Genomic DNA, 20,576 nt, shown 5'->3' on the forward strand with positions numbered 1-20,576 from the left:
TACGCCACAAATTGATTTGCTACCTGAATTTCATGAAGGACAGTGTTTATCAACGGGACGCTAACACACATTGGAGGTTGAAGATGAGGATAGAGAGGGAGGTCGAGAACATCCCGACAGATTTTTCAGGTAGCAATAAAGCAGTCTCTAGTTCAGCCTGGCTGTCTTGGATGCAAGTGTCCGTCACACTGAGCATCGTTTGTAACCTGGAACGGAAACACGGTACGCAGTTAACAAATGATATTCTGTCTTGGGGAAACTGAAATGTGTTTCTTTGTGTGGTTTATTCGTTATTTACACCAAGTTTCATTGTCCTACAATCACTTGGTTATCATGAGGGCCTTCTCAAGTAACGAAAGTTTGATTGTAACTAGCCTATACATTCATCTCCGTTGCCGAGGTGGCTAGGGGACGTCTTTGTTTGGACGACCGACCCTAACGCAGCCAGTTCGAATCCTCAGGGTGGATCAAATTTTAATCATCAGTATATGGCCGGTAAAGACAGCCCACTGAAACACCCCTCCAAGTCCCCCAGCTAAATGAATCACAGATCTGTGCAGTAAAACGGACAAATTCCTCAATTATAAGAACGAATTATACAGAGAAACATTTTAGTTTACTCGTACGTTAACTTCAGACAAAGGCCACGCAATATGCTGCTATGAATGAATTTGTTTCGTCCTTTCGTTGAGTTATCTTGGGATTTGTGTTGTCTTCACTTAATGTTTTCTGTTACAACTGCTTCATCGAAAGCAAATGAAACAAAGACAATCAGTATGTATTTTACACAAGAAATAAAACCTTTAATGCAATCAGTTGAAGTCTACATTAATATTGTCTTTTGCCGTTACATGAAGAATCTTTAGTATGTTCTTTTTAAAAGTGTCGTTTATTTTCTGGGGCAAATGTGAAATAATCCAGCGCCCACGGTAGAATAAAGTGGAACTAGCAACATTTGAACCGTGGTCTACTTTAATTATATGGGTCTCCCGTCGCCCACCCTTCTAGCGTTCCATTTGTTCACATTAATGAATTCGTACGCGTCCTTTCACTGGCATATTGATCCGTCCATTCTGCCTTCTAATAAGTCTGTGTCACGGAATTGTTTCGCTCCTACTGGAATGTCTGCTCTCCTCTCACCCAGGATGACGCTTTAAGCGACAGACACAGAAACAGGGAGGTAGTTTAAAATCCTCGTAAGCTTCACGGCAAGTTAAAAATTCGAATATCTGCTAGCTGCGGCTAGCGTACAACCGTCGTCTGTCTTGCATCGGGTTCATGTGACAAAATAAAAGAAGAATGTGCATTATCAGATCAAAGGTACTATGACACACCTATGTAGTGCGGAATCGACCACCAAATTTGTCGTGCGTGGGCGCGCCAGTTTAGGGGGAGGCAGAAGAGGCTATTAATTTGTCAGTGCAGAAAAAAAAGACTGCACACTAGATGTCACCTGACATGTAAATACATCAGGGACATTCCAAGCCTTCTAAAGGCGCCTAGCTGTATGTTTGTGGCGTGACTGTGAAGTAGAAACGCAAAAGAACAACTATAGCTAAACAAAAACCACGGAGACAACATGACAGAAACGAAAGAAAGAGCTCGTGAGTTCCACAGTGCTACCAGAAGACATATTAGCACAATGAGCTAGACGTAGTGAATTAAAATGAATGGGATGCGATTATCGAGCGCCTTCTCTCAAGCCACACATTTCTGTTAAGCCACGACTGCGGTGACTTTGAATGCGACGAAACGGGACGGTGGCTGACTGGGAACGAGTGATTTGGAGTAATGGGTAACGCTGTCTACATCTACATCTACATAGGTACTCTGAAAATCACATTTAAGTGCCTGGCAGAGGGTTCATCGTACCACTTTCACAATTCTCTATTATTCTAATCTCGTACAGCGCGCAGAAAGAATGAACACCTACATCTATCCGTACGAGCTCTTATTTCCCATATTTTATCGTAGTGATTGTTCCTCCCTATGTAGTTCGGTGTCAACAAAATATTTTCGCATTCGGAGGAGAAAGTTGGTGGTTGTAATTTCGTGAGAAGATTCCGTAGCGACGAAAAACGCCTTTCTGTTAATGATGTCCAGCCCAAATCCTGTATCATTTCTGTGACACTCTCTCCCATATTTCGCGATAATACCAAACATGCTGCCTTTCTATTAACTATTTCGATGTACTCCGTCAGTCCTATCTAGTAAGGATCCCACACTGCGCAGCAGTATTGTGAGAGAGGACGGACAATCATAGTGTAGACAGTCTCCTTAGTAGGTCTGTCACATTTTCTAAGTGTCCTGCCAATAAAACGCAGTCTTTGGTTAGCCCCCCACCCCCCCACCCCCACAACATTTTCTACATCTACATCTACATCTACATCCGTACTCCACAAGCCACCTGACGGTGTGTGGCGGAGGGTACCCTGAGTACCTCTATCGGTTCTCCCTTCTATTCCAGTCTCGTATTGTACGTGGAAAGAAGGATTGTCGGTATGCTTCTGTGTGGGCTCTAATCTCTCTGATTTTATCCTCATGGTCTCTTCGCGAGATATACGTAGGAGGGAGCAATATACTGCTTGACTCTTCGGTGAAGGTATGTTCTCGAAACTTCAACAAAAGCCCGTACCGAGCTACTGAGCGTCTCTCCTGCAGAGTCTTCCACTGGAGTTTATCTATCATCTCCGTAACGCTTTCGCAATTACTAAATGATCCTGTAACGAAGCGCGCTGCTCTCCGTTGGATCTTCTCTATCTCTTCTATCAACCCTACCTGGTGCGGATCCCACACTGCTGAGCAGTATTCAAGCATTGGGCGAACAAGCGTACTGTAACCTACTTCCTTTGTTGTCGGATTGCATTTCCTTAGGATTCTTCCAATGAATCTCAGTCTGGCATTCCATTTTAAATCACTCCTAATGCGTACTCCCAGATAATTTATGGAATTAACTGCTTCCAGTTGCTGACCTGCTATTTTGTAGCTAAATGATAAGGGACCTATCTTTCTATGTATTCGCATCACATTACACTTCGCTACATTGAGATTCAATTGCCATTCCGTGCACCATGCGTCAATTCGCTGCAGATCCTCCTGCATTTCAGTACAATTTTCCATTGTTGCAACCTCTCGATACACCACAGCATCATCTGCAAAAAGCCTCAGTGAACTTCCGATGTCATCCACCGGGTCATTTATGTATATTGTGAATAGCAACGGTCCTATGACACTCCCCTGCGGCACACCTGAAATCACTCTTACTTCGGAAGGCTTCTCTCCATTGAGAATGACGTGCTGCGTTCTGTTATCTAGGAACTCCTCAATCCAATCACACAATTGATCTGATAGTCCGTATGCTCTTACTTTGTTCATTAAACGACTATGGGGAACTGTGTCAAACGCCTTGCGGAAGTCAAGAAACACGGCATCTACCTGTGAACCCGTTTCTAAGGCCCTCTGAGTCTCGTGGACGAATAGCGCGAGCTGGGTTTCACACGATCGTCTTTTTCGAAACCCATGCTGATTCCTACAGAGTAGATTTCTAGTCTCCAGAAAAGACATTATACTCGAACATAATACGTGTTCCAAAATTCTACAACTGATCGACGTTAGAGATATAGGTCTATAGTTCTGCACATCTGTTCGACGTCCCTTCTTGAGAACGGGGATGACCTGTGCCCTTTTCCAATCCTTTGGAACGCTTCGCTCTTCTAGAGACCTACGGTACACCGCTGCAAGAAGGGGGGCAAGTTCCTTCGCGTACTCTGTGTAAAATCGAACTGGTATCCCATCAGGACCAGCGGCCTTTCCTCTTTTGAGCGATTTTAATTGTTTCTCTATCCCTCTGTCGTCTACTTCGATATCTACCATTTTGTCAACTGTGCGACAATCTAGAGAAGGAAGCACAGTGCAGTCTTCCTCTGTGAAACAGCTTTGGAAGAAGACATTTAGTAATTCGGCCTTTAGTCTGTCATCCTCTGTTTCAGTACCATTTTGGTCACAGAGTGTCTGGACATTTTGTTTTGATCCACCTACCGCTTTGACATAGGACCAAAATTTCTTAGGATTTTCTGCCAAGTCAGTACATAGAACGTTACTTTCGAATTCATTGAAAGCCTCTCGCATAGCCCTCCTCACACTACATTTCGCTTCGCGTAATTTTTGTTTGTCTGCAAGGCTTTGGCTATGTTTATGTTTGCTGTGAAGTTCCCTTTGCTTCCGCAGCAGTTTTCTAACTCGGTTGTTGTACCACGGTGGCTCTTTTCCATCTCTTACGATCTTGCTTGGCACATACTCATCTAACGCATATTGTACCATGGTTTTGAACTTTGTCCACTGATCCTCAACACTATCTGCACTTGAGACAAAACTTTTGTGTTGAGCCGTCAGGTACTCTGTAATCTGCTTTTTGTCACTTTTGCTAAACAGAAAAATCTTCCTACCTTTTTTAATATTTCTATTTACGGCTGAAATCATCGACGCAGTAACCGCTTTATGATCGCTGATTCCCTGTTCTGCATTAACTGATTCAAATAGTTCGGGTCTGTTTGTCACCAGAAGGTCTAATATATTATCGCCACGAGTCGGTTTTCTGTTTAACTGCTCAAGGCAGTTTTCAGATAAAGCACTTAAAAATATTTCACTGGATTCTTTGTCCCTGCCACCCGTTATGAACGTTTGAGTCTCCCAGTCTATATCCGGCAAATTAAAATCTCCACCCAGAACTATAACATGGTGGGGAAATCTACTCGAAATATTTTCCAAATTATTCTTCAGGTGCTGAGCCACAACAGCTGCTGAGCCCGGGGGCCTATAGAGACATCCAATTACCATGTCTGAGCCTGCTTTAACCGTGACCTTCACCCAAATCATTTCACAATTCCAATCTCCGTCAATTTCCTTCGATACTATTGCACTTCTTATCGCTATAAACACGCCTCCCCCTTCACTGTCCAGCCTATCTCTGCGGTATACATTCCAATTAGAGTTTAGGATTTCATTACTGTTTACGTCTGGTTTCAGCCAACTTTCTGTTCCTAGTACTATATGGGCGTTGTGACCGTTTATTAATGAGAGCAGTTCTGGGACCTTTCTATAGACGCTTCTGCAGTTTACTATTAGCACATTAATATTGTTATTCCTTGTTGCATTTTGCCTACTCCTGCCTTGCCGCGTCTCAGGAGGCGTCTTGTCGGGCCTAGGGAGGGAATTCTCTAACCTAAAAAAAACCCATGTGCACTCCACACGTACTCCGCTACCCTCGTAGCCGCTTCCGGCGTGTAGTGCACGCCTGACCTATTCAGGGGGACCCTACATTTCTCCACCCGATAGCGGAGGTCGAGAAATTTGCACCCCAGCTCTCCGCAGAATCGTCTGAGCCTCTGGTTTAAGCCTTCCACTCGGCTCCAAACCAGAGGACCGCGATCGGTACGATACTACAAATAGTTAGCTCTGATTCCACCCCGCGAGCGAGGCTTTCCACCTTCACCAACTCCGCCAACCGCCTGTACGAACTGAGGATGACCTCTGAACCCAGACGGCAAGAGTCATTGGTGCCGACATGAGCAACAATTTGCAGTCGGGTGCACCCAGTGCTCTCTATCGCCGCCGGTAGGGCCTCCTCCACATCTCGGATGAGACCCCCCGGCAAGCAGACAGAGTGAACACTGGCCTTCTTCCCCGACCTTTCCGCTATTTCCCTAAGGGGCTCCATCACCCGCCTAACGTTGGAGCTCCCAATAACTAATAAACCCCTCCCCCCGTGTGCCTGCTCGGACCTTGCTGAAGGAGCAGCCACGTGTCCACTCACAGGCAGAGCGGGCGATGCCACACGGCCAGCCTCCACATTGACCCTCCGCCTCGTGCGCCGCGAACGCCGCTGAACCCGCCACTCCCCTTGGGGAGAGGGTGGCCCAACCGCGCCCGGTACCCGCGAAGATGTCTCGACAGCAGGGACAGTGGGTGAAGCATCTAACACCTGGGGTGCACCATGCGACGCACCAGACTCCCCACTGCCGCTACACTCCGAGGCAGCAGCCTGAAGACGGCTGACCGCATCCATCAACACGCTCAGCTGTTCGCGAAGAGTGGCCAGCTCCTCCTGCGTCCGTACACAGCAGCCACACATCCTAGCCATCCTAAGAAATCAATTTACTATAGAGTGTTAATCAGCTTTTAACTAGACTGCTAATTCACTAAAGGCGGTTGATTATTGACTAAACTGTGATTGCTAACCACTTCTTGTAGAAACAAGGAAAATAGCACTACCTGTCTCTGGACGGTATTGAAAACAAACACTAGCACTACGAGCACTATGGCTGACTAAAGGGACTCTCTGACTGTATTCGAAACACACACGAGATCTATGGAACACTTAATAGCACTCTACTATTAAAGCTTCCTAAAAGCAAAAACACGCAGAAGAAGAAGTGACAAGTAAGAAAAATACAGATAATACTTAAATTAAGGTAGCTCGCTGCACAGCAGACGTGAAGCAGACGGCGGTTAGGGCGACACTGACACTACTGGCACTATGGCTGACTAAAGGGACTCTCTCTGACTGTATTCAAAACAAACACGAGATCTATGGAACACTTAATAGCACTCTACTATTAAAGCTTCCTAAAAGCAAAAACACGCAGAAGAAGAAGTGACAAGTAAGAAAAATACAGATAATACTTAAATTAAGGTAGCTCGCTGCACAGCAGACGTGAAGCAGACGGCGGTTAGGGCGACACTGACACTACTGGCACTATGGCTGACTAAAGGGACTCTCTCTGACTGTATTCAAAACAAATGCATTCTTTCCAATTCAAGTTGTTTGTAATTGTAATACCTAGGTATTTAGTTAAATTTACGGTTTTTAGATTAGACTGATTTATCGTGTAACCGAAGTTTAACGAGATCCTTTTAGCACTCATGCGGATGACCTCGCACTTTTCGTTATTTAGGGTCAACTGCCACTTTTCGGACCATTCAGATATATATTCTAAATCGTTCTGCAGTTTTTTTTATCTTATGACGACTTTATTAGTCGATAAACGACTGCGTCATCTGCAAACAACCGAAGACGGCTGCTCAGATTGTCTCCCAAATCGTTTGTATAGATAAGGAACAGCAAAGGGCCTATAACACTTCCTTGGGGAACTCCAGAAATCACTTCTGTTTTACTCGATAACTTACCATTAATTACTACGAACTGTGACCTCTCTGACAGGAAGTCACAAATCCAGTCACATAACTGAGACGAGATTCCAAAAGCACGCAATTCCACTACGAGCCGCTTGTGTGGTACATTGTCAAAAGCCTTCTGGAATTCCAGAAATACAGAATCGATCTGAAATCCCTTGTCAATAGCACTCAACATTTCATGTGAATAAAGAGCTAATTGTGTTTCACATGAACGATTTTTTCTGCACCCAAGTTGACTCTGTGTCAATAGACCGTTTTATTCGAGGTAATTCATAATGTTCAAACACGACATATGTTCTAAAATCCTGCTGCATATCGACGTTTACGATATGGGCCTGTAATTTAGTGGATTACTCCTGCTACCTTTCTTGAATATTGGTGTGACCTGTGCAGCTTTCCAGTCTTTGGATACGGATCTTTCGTCGAGCGAACGGTTGTATATGATTGTTAAATGTGGAGCTAATGCATCAGCATATTCCGAAAGGAACCTAACTGGTATACAGTCTGGAGCAGAAGACTCGCTTTTATTAATTGATTTAAATTGCTTCACTACTCCGCTGTTTGTATGTATGCTGTATGTTGAGGCAATCCGTTACGGGGTCTGGAGAACATTACATGCCATCATGTCTACTACCAACACCGAAGTACAGAGGAGGTATGCTTTTCGTCGTATGCTCTTAAGAAAACGCTGCAGGCGGATGTGCAATTTACAGCACTGTGTATTATGTACAACAGAGAAACAGTTCAAAAATAGTGACTATCTGTATCGGCATGGCAACGAAGTCTTTCACAAAGCAGCATCTGTGAGGCAATGAACAATAACATTCCTGACACGGACTGGTCTGCCCACGGTCTACACCTGAAGCCAATAGAGTACCTTCGAACGTCGACTTCTCTCCAGGTCCCAGCGTCCAACATCAGTACCTACTCTGGTTTCGACTCTTGAGGAACAATTACCTGCCATTCGCGCACAGATAATCTGGCACATCACCAAAGTGTTCCGTCAGAGATCGTCATAAAGGCAAAGTCTGGATACACTTTGTATTAATTCCAGTACAGGTGTCCGGATCTTTTTCTTTTTATCACGGGGTGTACATGTGTCGGAAAATGTAATTGCATAGACGTACCACGGAAGCTGTCTTTTCCAAGTGATCTCTTCCAGTTTCATTTTTGAATGACATGTCTCTTATGTAAGTTTTTTTTTGTCAGGATCTAATTAAAGAGCATCGTAACTAATGGGTAGGTCATGCGTTTGATACCGTCAATTTTAGGTTATAAGGGGTTATTATAGCCCATCTTGTACTTCCTCTTGAGCTTCTGAAGTACTTCACCGAAATAAAGCGTTAATTCCAGCGTCGTAGACACATTAATGGTAAGCTTCAAGTAAATAAAATGTCGAACTGGCGATTTGAAGTAGTTGTTTGTAGCAGAGGGTACGTATGCCTATCGTGCACTGATAGCCATCGGTGTACTCCTAATATATGATCCAGATATTAAATTCTTGAAGTCCTGGTAAGTTGTCATGAAACTGCCTCACAGGTGGTGCGTTGGCTGTGGCATAAATGCCAGACGACCACGGGTACTCCAGATTAAAGGCCATTGCGCTGGTACTTGGTCACTGGTTTCTATTTTAGCTACACAGTTTTATTATCAAACATGTAGAGTGTTTACAAACACGCACTTTCGCCTGATGTGACCAGTATTTACTCATGATCTCTTCTATCAAAGTAATTACTGCAATAAAATAAATGTAGTAACTCGCTGTGTGTTGTTTGTCCATAGGCCATTGACAACTTCTATACATTCACTAAGCGTTATTATCATTGATTTACTTGAAGTCACGCTAGTTTCATGAGGCCTAAGACTGTAGGTAACATATTTCACATGTTTATGTATTTAATGTCGGTATTAATTTAGTCTGTATTTACGAAAGTTATGGCCGTCCTCTCTAATTGACTATGGGTATAGGTTTCCCTCGGGATAAGTTCGGTAATACTTTCTATTAAACAGAAAACTGTTAACAGGTACTTGTAGAATAATGTGACTTCTTATCCAGTAACATATAAACAAAACTTCACGATAAGCGTGTTTGTCGATAGTTGTTTACGTGGAACCTCTGGCGTTATTTCTTTGACGTTCTAGTTGGTGACTTTCTCTAAAAATATTGTGTTTTCTTCTGTAATAACCTGTCTCAGATTTCCTCTGTTTCTCCCTCTCTTAAATTAGTTCCGACGTACAGTTCGGTTTAATACGACCGGTGTGACGTATTGTGGAAAGCTGGTCAGTGTACTGGTTGTCTCCAACCTGAATATAACGTTGAGTTTTTGACACGAACTCTTTCTCTCTTTGGTCATGTGGTGTACTTATGAATCGTGTTCGATGTACTAAATGTCATCACGAGTTCGTGCTTCCACTTCCATGAGCGCCGGTCGTTGTGACCAAGCGGTTCTAGGCGCTTCAGTCTGCAACGGCGCGACCTCTACGGTCGCAGGTTCGAATCCTGCCTCGGGTATGGGTGTGTATGACGTCCTTAGGTTAGTTAGGTTACAGTAGTTCTAAGTTCTAGGGGACTGATGACCTCAGATGTTAAATCGCATCGTGCTCAGAGCCATCTGAACCACTTTTTTAGACGACACAGTGACCAAGTATAAATGATGAATCATCATCTTTCTTGTTAAGTGAAACACTGAAATATTATCTTACGTATTTTTTAATGTGCAATCAACCTTCACATTTTAGCAGCACCTTATGTACAATATATGTTGGAGTATTATAATCTAACTGAGACGGTTTTAACATTCCCGAATCAAATTGTCTCTTCTTCATTTTAATATTCCTCTACTTTCGTTATTTATTTCTGTACTCTACCAATTGAACCATTTTTCCATGAGCGATTGTTGCTTTAGCGCCTAATTTTTAACGCGTTATTCGATATTACAGAATAGCTACTTTTTATGGCTCTTACGGACATAAAATAGAATTCCTACATTTGCGTTTGTCAACGAGTTTTTTGCCTTGCATACCGATTATCCCTTTGCTGATGCTGCATTTTGCGTATTCGATCAATCAAATTACTCGTGTAAAGTGACTTGCCTGCACTCTTAAAATTATCCGCTGCACTTTTGCTAAGTTTTACCGTAAATTCGGATCTTTCAGTAGTGTACAGTAGAGTCGGCATGTTCCCAATTGTCGATAAATGGATTCCGGCCTGTGTTTAATGGGAGCGTGGTACACGCTGTAATTCGAGAATTCTTTGACCAATAATCGCAGACAGTTAAATCCCGTACTGCACACTTTTATTGGCTATTCCGCTCACCGAAGTAGATGGGTCAAAGCTATTTTCGTCGGGTGCATTATTTTCTGATAAATCGAATGACGAATCAGAATTTCTTATTTGATCCATACTATTGAAATTTGGCTGACAGTCTGTGCAAGACAAAATCTCCGGCTAGGACGATACGAATGTGCAAATGGTTCCGCAGGCATGAGCTTTTGCTATTGAAAAATTTCCTTCTCGCGTCTTTGAAACTGGAGAAGAAGGAAGATGGACGCTTAGTCTTTAACCTCCATCGAAGAGGAGGTCACTGGAAACTCAGAAAATGCTCAGACTTGGGAATGTTGGGAAAGGAAATTATCTGTTTCTTCTTTACAGCAACATACCTTCCGTTTGCCTAAATCTGTTACAAGAAATCACGAAAGCTGTAAGTTGGGATGATTTGAACCATCCTCCTCTCGAATGCGAGTCTAGTCTCTCACCACACCACGTTCGGTTTTGAACAAGGAGGTACGTCTATGTTGACGAAAACTGTCATGCAACTGTACTCTAATTCCTTTTCTAGTGCTGTTGTTGTTTTGGGGTGTGTGGGTGCTCAACTGCAAGGTTAACAGCTCCCTTACAAATATTAAAGGAAACGAATGTGTGTGTAAAAGGGCTGAAAACAGTGTGACAACCACTCACTCACTCACTTCCACCTCATTCGCTTTGACCTTCACAATCATCCATATCACATTCTGCAATACAAAGGAGAAGTAGTGAAAGGTGCCTACAGCTGGGAAGGAAACAGAAATAAAACAGCAGAGGAGCTAAAGCGATGTCACTGGGATATGTGGAAGCCTGACCACTTACAAAGTGACAAGATTAAGCCGGTCACCCTGTTAACACATTACCATTATCTCCCTAAAAGCTTTGGAAACCAGTTGGACAGATCACAAAACCATAAAACGCTAACCACATCCGTTTAGACGCCACATAGACCTAAAATAGAGGATATGTCTGGCAAATCTGCCACTCCCTCTGGCTCCAAAATAAAACACGGTATAGTAAAATGTAGTGAAGAGTGATGATCTGTACACCACAAGCACCACAAATTGGAGGATCCTCTCGCCGGAGCAAGAAGCCGTGCGTCAGTGGGCTGTGGCCTATGCGAGAAGTGGGACAAAGTTCGTGTCACCCCAAAGTACATTTACCCAAGATGGCGGCGATGACATCATCCAAGATGGCGTTCTGTAGACTGTACTAGGTCAGTTGGACTCTGGACCCCATGGCGAACTCACTTGATGGTGGTAATTGTTTAAAATATGAAATTTTATGGGACTTAACTGCTAACGTCATCAGTCCCTAAGCTCACACACTACTTAGCCTAAATTATCCTGAGGACATACATACACCCATGTCTGAGGGAGGACTTGAACCTCTGCCAGAACCAGCTGCACAGTCCGTGACTGCAGCGCCTCACACCGCTTGGCTAATCGCGCGCGCCTAATTGTTTAAATAAAGACAAAATAAAGACATGTCCTGCCCAAGCCGAGTCCCTTTTCCGCCAGTTCCTAGGGAGACGTGGCGGTCGGGTGACTTAGGTTAGTGTAGATAGCCCAAGTGCCCTTTTTTCCCGCCTTTTTGATAGGTTAGTGGACGTAGCCATGGTGTGGTGCATTGTCCTCATGGAATTTGATCTTCCTACAAGGGGGGTGTGGCATGGGGGCGTGGTACATTCCCTCCGAAAGACACCATCTTGGATAACAGTACTTGCATCATCAACTGATGTCCATGGACACCATCTTGGATGATGTCATCCACTGTTGCCTAGTCTACAGGCCGCCATTTTCCATGATGTGTCGGCGCCATCTTGGATAACAGTACTCTCGGGTGACACGTTGTCACACTAATTATGTGAAGAGAGTAAGGAAGACTTTATCCTACCTTCGTGGAAGAAAGGAGGTACACCAAGGTTGTCTCTTGGGATTTACCAGACACAGCTCATTATCTTAGAGTTACAGCCTGTCGTCTTCCAATCGACGCATGACTCTGCATCTCAACAAATAAGTGATAGCATACAGGGAAAGGTAACACTGAAATAACTGAGGATCGCGACACGCCTTCTTGACTGCTGCATCCGCCTTTTCATTCCCGCAGTATCCATGCCGTGGTAACCTACAGACAGACACCTCATTCCCTAGGCGTTTGAGGTGGAGGAGGGCGTCCTGGATATTCTAGACCATTTCATTTGCCTCTTACAAGCGTTGAAGAGAGTGAAAGTCAAGCATATAATCTGAACAGAAAACGAATTTAGCACTAGAAGCACGTCTCCAGTGCCTGCAAGATCGCATGTAAGTCTGCATCGAAGACAATAAAGTTTCGGGGCTGTAGGATCTTGAGGACACGATCAGGGAAAACAACAGAGGAAACAACGAAGACCCCTGTTTCACACTGTCTTTAAAGACTGCTGTAGAGTTGTGGTGCTGAGTTAAAATATCATAAAATACTGTACTAAAACGAATGCAGAAGTGCAGTGTCTCCTGAACAGCAATAAATCTAAAATTACTCTGGGCCTCTGCAGTAATCATGGTTGCAGGGCGTTAGAACCCTGGATTCGAGGATGAACTTGCTCCGCACCACATGACTCCGGCACACCAGCGCCCTTTTCTCTTTCGCTCTGCAGTGGAGTGTGCGCTGACATGAAACTTCCGGCACCTTAAAACTATGGGCCGTACCGAGACTCGAATTCGCTGCAGAGTGAAAACTTCTTTCTGGAAACATCCCCCAGGCTGTGACTAAACCATGTCTCCGCAATATCCTTTCTTTCAGGAGTGCTAGTTCTGCAAGTACCGCAGGAGAGCTTCTGTGAAGTTTGGAAGGTAGGAGACCAGGTACTGGTGGAGTTAAAGAGCGGTCTGGAGGCGTTGTGGATCATACATGGGTAGCTCAGTCGGTTGAGCACTTGCCTGCGAAGGCAAAGGTCCCGAGTTCGGAACTCAGTTTGGCACAAAGTTTTAATCTGCCAGGAAGTTTCACATAAGCACACAATCCGCTGCAGAGTAAAAATTTCATTCTGGAATCATTTGGCATCGTCTTTACAGGGACAGGATGATGAGGTAAGGGTGGAGCGGGTGGTGCTGGGGGAGGGGCAACAGGGTGCACGTGGAGTGAGGTCTGCACTGAGTAGCGGCTCTTTCAGGATGATAAAATATGAGAAGTTCCGTGGCAAGAGAAGAAAAATTTTTTTCTGGCTGCGGTTCATTGCTCATCCTTACAGGATGAGCTATCCTTGAACCTTTTGCACGCATATTTTAAATTCTTTATACAATTTGGTTGAGCGGTGAAGGTTTTCCAGCGCTACGTATTATTTTGCGGTTAACTAGACATTGAGACTTTGAAGTAAAGAAAATTGCCCTCTACCAGCGAAGACACTGATCGTCTTTAAATGCGACAATTTTCGGTTAGATTTTAGTGTAACTTTTATTGATAACGAATGAAACAATAAGTTTACTGTTATCAGTCTCTGTTTACCATCATCAGTGACTATAACAGCCCCGTAATAGACATTCTAAAACACTCAATAGGGGAAAAATAGCATTACAAATAAGAAAACAAGTTCTTCTACACGATCCCATTTCTGGGTAGTATTTCATATCAGGCTGACATGTCGTCAAACGAGAAGGGATAAACATATCCTCTGCCATTGACAACATGGTTGGGCGGAAGTTATCTCACAACAGCAACGCGTGGAATCCACTTGGCCACACAGGTGTGGAAAAAATTGAATGTTTGGACTGTGACTGTTGCTATGTAGGCAATTAGAAATTAGGTTCAACGAAGACATGGCAGCACTTAAAAATAAAAAATTCCACACGTCAGCAATAGACTCCCACCTACATGAAACAAGACGCCATGTCAACAATACAGTATCACCATCCTACATCCTCAAAACATTTCTTTCACCTTTTGTACCAGACTCTCTTCGGCCTCTCCCCCCCCCCCTCCCACCCCTCTATCCTCACCTCTCTCTCTCTTTCTCTCTCTCTGCTTCCATCCTCCTTATCATATTTTCCCTCAATTAGTTGTTTACTCTCTGCCTCCTTCCTCCCCTTCATATTTTCCGTGAGTTAATTATTAATTCAGTTATTTGCATGTTGACTTTGATATTTTACAAATTATCAACAGCTTGCTTAACTCACAAAACTCAATAGACCCACTGAAATAAAAACAAACAGTTCGTACCCTATGGCAATCTGATAATACATTTATCTTTTTTACTATTTAGAGTACATATGTCTGCATATATTTAACACGGTATCAGTGTGTTTCTTCAGCGTTTACTTAATTATAATAGGTAACTGATGTAAGTTTAACAAACCCACAGCTCTAGCATAGCCAAAACTTTGCTCTCTTCCCCGCAATCATTTCACGCTCTAGCTCTGAATCTCATAAGAAACTGTTATTTATATATAATTTTACCAGTATTGTATTCAAGGTTTGCAACTTGTCACGTGATTGTATAAACGAATACGAAATTTAAACTGTATGAACTTGACAGAAAAGTATTTGTATATCACTTGTAATGTGTATTCTAAAGCATGCATCCATCAACTCAAGCACAGATCTCTACAATCCTTTGAAACTTATTCTGAAATAATAGTGTTGTTTTGCTATATATATCTTTCACAACGAGATAATTCTTCTGTTTTGCTGTTATGTTATTTGCACCTAAGAATTTCCAGACACTATCTTTGTTCTCAGAGAATGACGGTTTATATGTAATGTAATACAACAGATAAAGTAGCCTATGACCACTGAACCCCTGGAAGTATTTTATTTTAGTTGTTTCATTTTCAGACTTAAATATACGTTTAGGTTTTTTTCAAAGAGTTCCCCAAACCTATATTCTGAAATAGTGTATTTTTTTCTTCACTAGACAGTGCCACAGATTACCACGAAGTCGTAACACAACACACTCATGTGGTACTAACACTTGAAAATCTATTTGAACGATGGAGGGTTAAAGTTACGAAACGTGTTGTGGATATAAATAAACAGAGACTGGTAACAGTAAAGTCGTTGTTCATTCGATACTGCTATCGTAAAAGACTGAGTTTATTGTCTTGTATAGTACATTAAAAAGTTGTTTATTTTCCTTTAACTGAGTATTTTATTGCTACTCACTTAATGCAAAATCATTTTCTATCACGCGAATTTTATAGTAATTGTAGGAAATTAGAAATTAAAATAAACTTGAACTGAGTTCTAATCCAGAAAGAAGAGGTTCCAGAATGCATTGCATCTAGGTCAGAATGTTTAACGAACCTGCATCAATTTATTGGTGCTTTTCGTTGCTTAGCATTAACTTTTTAATAACATGTATTATCTATGATAGTACTAAGGATTTTCTAAACCATACCAAATGCTAAGACCATGTCAACAATTTCAACATTTTCTAGTTACGATGTTTTGTGGCACTCTAATTTCACATCGTGCCGATGAGAAATGTTTCTTAAGATGATACGGACTCGTAGCTATCCCCTATTCTATATTGTTTTCAGTTAATATCTCTTAAGTTTTTGTAGATAGCTTCGTCCTTTAATAGTATGTCAGTCATCCAAATTTCCGGTCAGGCCCGTATTTTGTTCTGTTTCATTTTTCTCGGCTACTTATCAGATAGTGTCGAAACGACTTTACTGTATTACACGGACCCAAAAATAAGACCACTTGCTTACATAGCCTCGAGCTATATAAATCTGTCTTAGTTATTAAACTGCAGCAAACATTTAGGTCTGAAACATTACTGTCGGTTATAGTACTTGAAACATTTTAACTAAGAAATCTTATCATTCTGCCATTTAGAACACCATCAAAAGTATTTTGTTATTTGACGAACTGAATGTTGACGTAACAATACAGGAGACCAAATCAGTGTAAATATATATCAGGCAAGGAACCCAGTGTGGGTCTCAGCCTGGATGTATATCACTGATTAAAGTAACCTGCAGAAACGTCTATATGGAGGACATTACTTTGAAAACACAAAAAAATAATCTCTACATTATTGTGAGTAGATTACACCACAAATTTACATAGATACGTAAAAATCAGAAAGTATTTGTTAAACTTTCTCTGTCGATTAGCAAATTAACTGTATGTTACCTACATCCGTCTGCTGGTAAAACAATTCAGGGATGCCGCTGCTGGACAGGCCGATCGATAAATATATGATGTTGCAACTATCACCGTACTATAACGGTCGGAGGCTCTGGCCTTGAAGCACACATATTCTGCACGCCTGTACATTACTATCACGTGTATCGCACGCCATACTGTAATTTTCCATTGATCTGTACATGATTAAGAGTTATTTCCTTGTTTCTTGATACAGACCGTATGCCACTTACTACAGCAGTATCTGAAGCAGGGAACTACTAGAGAAGTACAAGATTGCAATACCTCACTGGATGATTCCCACATTACCAGAATATTTATTTCTTCGGATAAGCTAAGAGTTTTAGATTTTCTATTTCGTTTTGTTCCTGCAAATGGTAACAGAAAATAATGACTAAATTACGAAATTCAAATTCTAAAGCCACATTTACTGTATATTCTGCGCAGGAAATTAACAAGCATTTGCCTTACTATTCCCGAAATGGATTGTTTGTCAGCTTGTACATGTCTCCCTGTTACATTGAGAAAAATGCACTTTCGCATGTGTCTCTATAACAGTAAGAGCCAAACATACACATTGCTGGGCATAAATTAATTCAAATACGAACTATGTAAGGATGTAATATTTATGTCAGTTTTTACTAAAGGAGCACATGTATGACTCATTGTAAATTTTTACCTTCAATAGTGTCATGCCTAAGCAAAGATGACTATTATGTCGTAGAAACATTTTCATTATTTTAAGAATTACACATATTTGACAGATGGGCTAATATATTATCTAATTTATTGACTCTTACTGAATCTCTTTGGTGTTGTTGCGCACGACAACGGAAAAGAATGAGAGAAACATAAGCACAAATGAAGGAGAATCATACATTACATGCACTGGTGACTAGTATTTATATCCTTCACGACTTTTGTTGTATGGGTAGTGTAACGATGTTTACGTGCCTAAAATTTTGTCTCCTAATGTCCACATAACAAAAATCAACAAGGATGTGAACATCAGCGGAAAAAGCCTGTTTTGTACGATCGGACACATTTGAAAATTGCCTGTTCATCGGGAATTTTCATTGTTACCCAATGTATTTTGCTTGCCGTAGATCAGAATCAGCTGCACCAACTACCGTGTTTCTACTACATTCAGCTTCGGCTGACCGAAATAAGCTCTGTGAGACACCTCTTTGCGTTCCTAGTTCTTCTCAACTTTGCGGATTCTGTTTCTCTGTTAGCCAATGAGAAACTTTCGTGAGTTTGATGCAACAATGTCGATTTTGCTTGAACGTGTTTCCACTAAATTGTGTTCTGTTCTTATTCTGGTTCCGTATTTCGTAAGCTTTGATTTATTTTCGCTTTGGGAGGAAGACTGGCTTCGTCCATTGTCAACCTGAGATGGTTTGGAGATGGTACAATGATGAAGAAATCAGATGATATTTCAGTTTCTTGCCATGGTAAAATACGTTTAGGTTAGTTAGGGGGTGCATCCAAATTTCTACAAACTTTGCGTTCAATTACACTGCCCTCCGGCTTGTGACAGTACTCTTATACCTGGTGAAATGAAAACTTGTAGGTTGATCATTCTTGCTTTAATATTAGGTGATTATACAGTACATTATCTTTTCAAACAGACCGTGCTGTAGATTCGAAGTTGTCAACCTCTTCTGTATTTTTTAAAGAGTCTTTGGTTTATTTAAGGTTGTGTTCTGAGAACAGTTATTGTGAAATTCCCTTTTGTATTCAATGCTCTTTGTACGCATATGGGCTTTTAATTCCGTTGGTTTCTTGTGCTAACAATATAGACATATGCTGTTAGTTGACGATGCCAATTGTCACAAGTAAAAATTTTGATGCATCGGAGGTAATTTACTGAATTAAATTTGCAATCGCATATCAGTATCAATAAGCAGCTTTTCCACATAGGAAAGTAGGTTTCATGTGCAGAAAGGTAAGTTGTCGGCTGCTGTTATGGGGAAGTCCTACTTTCTCAATGTTTTATGGAGTGATTTTGCTCGTTATTGAAATATATGCTGTGATCTACAGGGCATCGAGTAGTTTGCTAATGATAGCGTTAGACGAAAATTATGTTTTTAACCCATGTGGTGATCCTAATAGTTCAATCGCTTCTAAGCGTGAACTCAATGATTAAAAATCTGAGGAAACTTCCTCCTGTCCCTTGCTGGACGCTATAAGCAGAAAGTAAACACTTACTCCATTCTTGGTGAGTTTTTTGCTGACTTATCACTTACTGTTCTGTCTTAAAACGGTAGCCAAGCAAAGCCCACATTCAGTTGCGGTTAGATTATTAAGACAGCTGTGGAGCTTGAAGGTTGATATTTAATGCATAGCTTAGTAATTCAGGGCTTTTCCTTCCACTTCTCAAGGGAGTAGTTCAGTTCAAACCACTAAACACAAGTTACAGTTTTGTGGAGACGACGAGTTGAGAAAATCTTTGCAGATACCTGGACCGTTAGAAGGCGAAACATTAGGCGCAAAAACTCAGGACATGGTGTAATTCTCTTGAAATAAAAAATAGTCGACAATGCAGGATCAATGTTTTAGTTAGATATTCTTCACGGGTTTGCAGCCGGATCATGTCGTCGTCCAGACACAATATTTCGGCGGACCAGCTGGCCGCCATCTTCAGGTGAGTTAATGCTAGTGCGCTGCCTCACCGGAACTGAGCACTGCGGACAGAGCACAGCGCGTGCGTGAGATGATGGGCAGCGCCTCCTGGCGGCAAGTAGACACGCACCGCGGCGGTGGGAGAAGACGGCAGAAACGATAAAACGCTACAGCACTAGTTGGAAGGATCCAGTGATTGAAAAGAAGACCGTTGTTGTTTAATCTCGGATAATCTCGGACAAAATCGGATTCCATGTCTTTTATCCCTGTTAATAATATTACTGGATAATCTAATTTCAATCGATTCTTTAAGAAGACATTCCCAATAGCGAGAAGCAGGAGAGATCTATTGTGTCTTGTCATACATCATCCTGTGTCCTTCGTTAAGGCAATGTTCCGCCACTGTCGACTTCTCAGGCTGGAACAACCGAGTGTGCCAATGATGTTCCACGCACCGGTCCTCAATAGTTTGAATAGTTTGACCAATATACTTCTTTCCACAGTGACACGGAATTTCATAAACCCCGGGCCTCCTCAAGCCCAAATTATCTTGAACTGAGCCGAGAAGGGCTCTAGTCTTGGCCACCGGCGCAAAAACACTTTTAATATTATGTCTTCTTAAAATTCTAGAAATTTTGGATGATATACTTCCCGCAAAGGGTAAATAAGCAAAAGCTTCAAAAGTATCCTCTATTGGCTCGCGTGACGGACCAAACTGAAGAGCACGGCATATTTGTTGTTCCGTATATCCATTCTGTTTAAAAACAGTCAGTGCACTAGCATTAACTCACTTGAAGATGGCGGCCAGCTGGTCCGCCGAAATACTGTGTCTGGACGACGACATGATCCGGCTGCAAACCCATGAAGAATATCAGAAGTTATTACGCCAGGAAAGTCTACGAATTCACAATGTTTTAGTTAGTTGATCATTACTCTGATTGCACTAGAACATTATAATTATGCAGCGGATCTACTACTTTTGAAACATTTCATTTCTTCTTCTTGATAAATTTGGGAGATGCGATGTAATAGATTCATGTGGGTGGAGAACCTGAACGTTTGTCTTTTGCTCTCTAGCGATATCTCGCATTCTGCGTAACTACAGTACTGCGGCCATCAAATACGAGGATCTTTGATTGAGCGATCAGACAGCTGCAGTTCGACGCGCAGTCACACCAGGGAACACTGATTGGTCGCCGTCCGTCTTTCTGGTAGTCCGGGTTTGAGTCTGGCGCGGCACAGGTTCAAAAATGGTTCAAATGGCTCTGAGCACTATGGGACTTAACATCTTAGGTCATCAGTCCCCTACGACTTAGAACTACTTAAA

The sequence above is a fragment of the Schistocerca gregaria genome, chromosome 1, assembly GCF_023897955.1.
Source record: "Schistocerca gregaria isolate iqSchGreg1 chromosome 1, iqSchGreg1.2, whole genome shotgun sequence".
NCBI classification, from domain to species: domain Eukaryota; kingdom Metazoa; phylum Arthropoda; class Insecta; order Orthoptera; family Acrididae; genus Schistocerca; species Schistocerca gregaria.